The sequence below is a fragment of the Lycium barbarum genome, chromosome 7 (assembly GCF_019175385.1).
Source record: "Lycium barbarum isolate Lr01 chromosome 7, ASM1917538v2, whole genome shotgun sequence".
Classification (NCBI taxonomy): Eukaryota; Viridiplantae; Streptophyta; class Magnoliopsida; order Solanales; family Solanaceae; genus Lycium; species Lycium barbarum.
Window position 1 is genome coordinate 15,453,982 of NC_083343.1, and position 7,374 is coordinate 15,461,355.

The 7,374-nt window shown below is 42.8% G+C and overlaps 1 long non-coding RNA gene across 1 annotated transcript; it reads left to right on the forward strand.

Moving 5' to 3' along the window:
* The first annotated feature begins 4,371 nt into the window (after positions 1 to 4,371).
* Positions 4,372 to 6,787, forward strand: LOC132602168 (uncharacterized). The gene is made up of 3 exons (XR_009567634.1): positions 4,372 to 4,536; positions 5,379 to 5,444; positions 6,388 to 6,787. It is a non-coding gene; the product is annotated as an uncharacterized LOC132602168 (long non-coding RNA).
* Positions 6,788 to 7,374: the final 587 nt, after the last annotated feature.

Here is a 7,374-nt window from a genome sequence, read left to right on the forward strand (position 1 = left end):
CTACGAGGTATCGACATCTGGTCTTACCATGAAAGATCCTCGTATTTCTCCGCTGAAGCATGAAATTGGGAGAACATTTTTTAGTAGCTTCAAAAAAACAAAAAAACTGCAAATGCACATCACATTTTGCTGGAAGTATGCGAATTTTTTGTTTGTTTTCTAAACTGGGACAAAATTTTTGAGGGGGCCCTCAAAAATTCTACCAATGGCGCATTTCGAGAGAAAGGGCACGGGCTCGGCCAGCCCCACAGTAGGACACTTCATTGGTTCGTCCAGCCCCCAATAGGACACCGAGGGCGTCATAGTCTAAAGGCATCATTCTCATCGCCTAAAGGCACCATTTCATGGCCCAAGGACCTTACCTTCTGCACTTCATTCGCGCCGAAGCAAAGGCGTTACCTTCCACACCAGCATTACATCATCACTTTCAAATGCCCTGCAAAGGCACAACATCATTGTTCGCAAAAGCACGTCATTTAGGTTTGTCCGCCTTTAATTGGACATTTTAGGCTGAGCACCGCCTTTCATGTTGCATGGGCTGCGCACCGCCCTTTTAAATTTCCGCATAAGGCTGAGCACCGCCTTTCATATGTTGCATGGGCTGCGCACCGCCCTTTTAAATTTCCGCATAAGGCTGAGCACCGCCTTTCATATGATGCATGGGCTGCGCACCGCCCTTTGCATCGCTTTCATATGTTACATGGGCTATGCACCGCCCTTTATAATTTCTACATAAGGCTGAGCACCGCCTTTCATGTTGCATGGGCTGCGCACCGCCCTCTTAAATTTCTGCATAAGGCTGAGCACCACCTTTCATATGATGCATGGGCTGCGCACCGCCCTTTGCATCGCTTTCATATGTTACATAGGCTATGCACCGCCCTTTGTAATTTCTGCATAAGGCTGAGCACCGCCTTTCATGTTGCATGGGCTGCGCACCGCCCTCTTAAATTTCTGCATAAGGCTGAGCACCGCCTTTCATATGATGCATGGGCTGCGCACCGCCCTTTGCATCGCTTTCATATGTTACATGGGCTATGCACCGCCCTTTGTAATTTCTGCATAAGGCTGCGCACCGCCTTTCATGACGCATGGGCTGCACACCGCCCTTTTTAATTTCCGCATAAGGCTGAGCACCGCCTTTCATATGATGCATGGGCTGCGCACCGCCCTCTGCATCGCTTTCATATGTTGCATGGGCTGTGCACCGCCCTTTGAAATTTCTGCATAAGGCTGAGCACCGCCTTTCATATGTTGCATGGGCTGCGCACCGCCCCTTTGAAATTTCTGCATAAGGCTGAGCACCGCCTTTCATATGTTGCATGGGCTGCGCACCGCCCCTTTGAATTTTCTGCATAAGGCTGAGCACCGCCTTTAATATGTTGCATGGGCTGTGCACCGCCCTTTGAAATTTCTGCATAAAGCTGAGTACCGCCTTTCATATGTTGCATGGGCTGCGCACCGCCCCTTTGAATTTTTCTGCATAAGGCATCGCACTGCACCTACATTGCATTATTATTTTCAAGCGTCTTGCGTATGCTCGCAGACGCACTGCACCGCACCTGCATTGCTTTATTGTTTTCAAATGTCCTGCGTATGCTCGCAGACGCATTGCACCGCACCTGCATTGCTTTATTATTTTCAAGCGTCCTACGTATGCTCGCAGATGCACCGCACCGCACCGGCATTGCTTTATTATTTTCAAGCGTTCTGCATATGCTCGCAGACGCACTGCACCGCACCTGCATTGCTTTATTATCTTCAAATGCTCTGCGTATGCTCGCAGACGCATTGCTCTGCACCTGCATTTTACGCCAAAGCAAAGGCATCATCTTCTGCACCTGCATTCCTCGTCGAAGCAAAGGCGTTACATAGCACGATCGTTCTTCATCCTACACTTGCTAGGACCATTCTAACAATACTGGGGCAAAATTTTGATTGGACGATCAAAATTTGCCACAACATCCATTAGTTATCACCTTTCGAACTACACTGACCTGATTCTCGTGATTGACGAGATATGTAGGAAGCTCTATGCAGAGTTCGGTCACATCGGGACGAGAATCATTCTTTCCCCAGTAAGTATACAATCCTTCCCTTTTTATCATTTTTCTTTTTATCGCAACCCTGCCAACGGACTAAGAGTATTGTCAAAGCTCTACCAACGTCTGGCCTCTTTCTCTGTACATATCCTTTTAGCAATTCTTTGTCGAGCCAAAATAGGCTAAATGTCAACGTCTTCGTCCGAAAACTCTTTCATCGTCTCCGGTCGAAGAGGGACAAGTTGTTGACACCTAATTTTGGCTCGACGTACTTAAAATTAACGTTTTGGGGGGCCCTGATTCGTTAAAGAGCACGAAATACATTTTTTACACATTTTTACGTTTTATCAACAATTTATTGATGATTATCCTTATTTTAGGAATTTTCTCAATTTATTGTCATTTTTTCAAGAATCATTATTTTGCACATGTACAGCGTAATACTACCATTTTTTGTGCAATTAATAATTGTTTCTTAATTTTATAGAAATACATTTTCATATCATAGACATTAATGTTTATATTTTATACTTGCGTTATTATTTATACATGTATTAATTTAACTATATTTTAGTACAGTCTGACAGTGCAGAGAAAATCGGAGTAATTAATTTTTAAACGCAGAGTAAAATCTGATCAAGTCAAGGTTTCATCATTTTTTTAAAAGGGGGATTAAGGTAAGCATTGAGGAGATAAAAGGGTGCAATCTCCTATTCTTTGGACAAAACAGGGGCCATTTTGCATTATAAGAAAAGGGAGGGGGTATTCATCTTCTACACATATTTACACACATACACAACATCAGATTTTGATCCCAGGAAAACCTAAACATTTTCCCTCCTCTCATCTTTTTTTCCACAGCCGCCGCCGCCTCTCCGCCGAAGCTTCGAGCTACGGCGACGCGCCAAACCACCCCCTTCGCTCTCGCCTTCATCTTCCTCACCAATCCTCTTCACACAACAGCCGCCATCTCCCGCACACCACCACTCCACTGAACCCACCTGAAAAACCTCACCGGAGCAACCAAACGCCACCCACGAACTGCCACACGCAACCAGCCACCGAAATAAAACACCAACGACTGCTTCATCTCCCCATCTTCGTCATCTTCGCTGCTCCGGCGAGGAGCTTCAAGCTCCGGTGAACCGGAGCAGCCTGCAACTATGACGTCCTTCTCCTCTACCCCTCCCTTCTTTTTACTTTTTCTGTTATTTCCCGGAACTCGGGCGACATCATTGGTTGCTCCAAGGGCGTGCGGATCTGGCCGGAGGAGTTTGAACTCCGACACGTTCTTTTTCTTTCTCTGTTTTCTCCATAACTGGTCAAGATTTTGTGTTTGTGGCATTGTTATGGTGACGCCGTGCAAGCAACGCCAGTGACCAGCCGCCAACGACGCCACTCTGTTGTTTCTTCTTCTTCGCCGGCCCACTTCCGACGAATGACCATTTAGCTTTTTTTGTGTGTGTGTTAGTTATGTGTGTGCATTAATTGGCTTGTCTGCACTTTACATGTAGACTATAACACTTAGTATGTTATATGATGGTTGCTACTAAGTACACGTGGAGTACAGATGTGGATGAAGGTTGTGCAGGTGTGATGACTACACAAACGACGTATATATGTGCACTGATGTTTAGATATGTTGTGTTTAGATATGGTTAATAGCAGGTAGTGTTGTGTTTTATTAGTTAATACAAAGTGTAGTAGTGTTGTTTGTAATGGTATGGCAGTTGTTATACATGGCACACTTTATTGTTTTTGCTCCATTCTCACTGCACTGCTTGTTATATCCCGTAATTTTATACGTCGAGTTATTCGCAAGAGAATCGACTCAAGTTAAAGACGGGATCATTTTCGGGCACGAAACAGAAATCTTTAATTTCCGGTCTCTATTAGAAAATGAATTGCTTGTGAATTTTACTTAGTGTAAAAATATTAATGGAAAGTTATGATTAATTTACCATGATTAGATTATTAAGTGGGGATTAAAAATTAATTATTCACTAATTAGGCACTAGTGGTCGTGTGGGCCCCACCAAGACATGTGGCCAAATTTGATTGGCTCAAGCCATGAGTGGGACATGTGTCCAACTAGTAGGCATGATATTTAAGTCAAATTGATGACTAAGGAACTCATTTATCATCTTTCAAACTTGAGAAACTTAGAGTTAGAGAGAGGGGCTCTCAAGCTTAGAGAGAGAGAGAGAAGTTCCCGAAGCCACTATTCACGGCGGCGCCACTGTTCACGGCGCCACTATTCATGGTGGCGCACTGTTCATGCCGCCACTGTTCACGCGCGCACTGTTCACGCGGCACTGTTCACGGCCAAGAGGAGAAAAATCCAACCCCATTTCTAGCCTTCCCAAAAATAATTCCTTGGTGTTAACCCACTATTTGGAGGTCCCTAAGTAGCGTGGAAGCATTATTGGAGCGATCAAACCATCCATTTTTGTAAATCGCAAACCCTAACTTTCTTGTGGAGTAAAGAACAAAGGTAAGAATTTCTATTGTTTTATGGGCTATAAATGTTTTATGCATATTGTGGTATGTTAATATGGATGAAAATGGTGAAATATTGTATGTTGGAAGTGGGCTGTGTGCTTGGGGAGCTAGCCGTGTAAATGGGTGTGTGATTGGGTTAATGAATAAAATTTTTGTAGCATGTTTGATTGTTGTAGAGTGGAGAAGAGAATAAAAATCATCAATATATGTATATGTGTGTAGTGTGGCCGTGTATAGCCCCAATGTTTGGCAAAGGATGAATCAGTATCGCTTAGTGTTTTAGTTGTCGTCGTTATGAATTCTAGTTTGGAAATGAGAGTTTAATGTCCCAAATTGATATGGTGAATGTTGCGGACTGATTTGGAGAATTTTGTGAAATTAATGCAATCTTTATATTTATGAGAATTATATCGTTATAGTGTGGATTGTTGATACAAATCACGACTTAAAAATGAGGAATGTGGTAAAGGGGCTACTCTCGGTTTTTGGGGCTGTTTTCGGCCCAATTTGGAGAAATTGTTGGATCGTTGGAAATATTATGTGAATTGCTTAGAATGTTCTTGAATGTTGTTAGTATGGGTTTGGGTTAGTATTTGAATGTATAGGCGTTGATGTTGGCTTGAAGGTAAGCCGTTGAATTGAATATTTGGAAAGTTGTCGAATGATGAAAAAGAGAGTATTAATGTAATATTGTCTTTCGGATTGGTTATTGTGGTTGTTGTTGTTGATTTTGAGCGAGATGCTGCCGAATTCTCTGTAGAATTTAATGTTAGTTTGGAATGAATGGCTTAAGTGCCTATGTTTAATATTGGATATTCGTTGGCATATTTGTAGACCTTGGGGAGCCCGAGGCGTAGATTGGGATTTACTTTAGATTGGCTATCTTGGAGTGCGTACGAGGTATGTAAAGCGCAACCCTTCTTTCTTTTGGCATGCCTTAGTTTTCAATAGGCTAGGTTATGAGCCTTGAGGAAAATTCTAAGATTCGAAATCCGAGCACTCTATGATCCTTATATCTATTTCTTGGCATTCTTATGTATGATGTGATGAAATATGAACCTTTATGTTTTCGAAAGAATTGATTTCCAAACTTTGTACAAAAATAGTTGTTTTAAAGAATTCCGTAACTACGAAACACCGTATCTTTCACAGAAAGGCTCGGATTGCTTTGATATGTTCGTAGAAGTTTGTATGGCGTATGATGATTATGTTTTCCATAGGCGGTCCCGACTCGGGTCAATACCCGTTCGTGGGTCCCGCAACCTTCCCTTATGTAATTTGGAGAACTTTTGAAAGAATTTGTTATGACTATTACTTCGATTTGTGAGTATGGCTATATTAATTACATTTGAGTCTATGATAATGATTTTATGCATATGGTTACTCATGACTCTGCTCGTGCGTTCTGTTATATCTTTCGCCGGTACCCGGGCCGGTTCTGTTGTCGTGCGCATTTTGATATACTCCGGAGTTATGCTGTGTTTATGGTTCACTGAGCTACTCGCAAAAGAGGGTCAGGTTCCACCTATATTTGGTGTTATGCTGTGTATGGCGTTATGTTGTGATGTGATATGTGACGGGGATACGGAGATTTGAAACTTTCTGGTGTTATGCTGTGTTATGGCGCCATCGACGGGTGGGCGACCATATTCTTCTGTACCCTATGCATTACTTACATATTTTTGAAAGTAAGCAAATTTTGATATATTGGATTTGCACTTATGTTTGGTACTTCCATTTCGTTTATGTCTCAGATTTGCTTTCTGTATATTCTGCTTTGCATACTCAGTATATATTTCGTACTGACCCCCTTTCTTCGGGGGGCTGCGTTTCATGCCAGCAGGTACAGACGCACAGTTTGGTGATCTACCCATTTAGGACACCCTCTTCTGCTGTTTGGAGTGCTCTTCTCATTTCAGAGCACACATTTTGGTATATATTCGTTCGCTATGTATATATCTATTTGTTCAGGGGCACGGCGGGGCCCTGTCCCGCCATATGATTCGGTTTGTCTGTTTAGAGGTCTGTAGACGTATTTGTGGGTGTGTGTGCCTACTTCTGTACAGATGTGTTTGTATGACCCAATTCGTTATGGCAACCTTGTCGGCGTGCACTTTGTATATGTTTTGGGTCGTTGCGCCATCTGTTAGCCTTGTCGGCTTTTGATACATCTGTTAGCCTTGTCGGCTTTTGATACATTTGATAGCCTTGTCGGCTTTTGATACATTTGATAGCCTTGCCGGCTTTTTGATATATATATATATATATATGTCTGCATATGGTTGCGTTGAAATGTGTTCGATACAGTTTGATATAGTTTGAGACGGCATATAGTATTGTGGTCGTATATGCTATCTGTTTGTGATTCGATATGGATAAGTACGTTTGGGTGCCCAACTAGGGCGCCAGTCACGGCCTACGGGGTTGGGTCGTGACAGAAGTGGTATCAGAGCGGTTTGTCCTCGGAATGTCTACAGACCGTGTCTCGTAGAGTCTTGTTTATTGGTGTGTTGTGCACCACATCTATAAACAGGAGGCTACAGGACATTTAGGGTGTTACCTTTCTTTGGATCTTAGATCGTGCGATAGAGCCAGCCGTAGGAAATGAATTCCTTTTTTGTTACTAACCCTTGATTTCAGCCGAAGAACGGTATCGACAGAAGACAATGACTGATGATATGGGAAGCTACACAGTACACAGGTAAGTAATGGTGCGAAAGAGGTGTATTGGGGAAGTTATTTGAAGTATGATTAAAAATGTAAAGTGAAGATCGAAAAGGGCAATAAATAGGAAAATGCCACCGGTGTCATTTGAGTTATGTATGTAAGG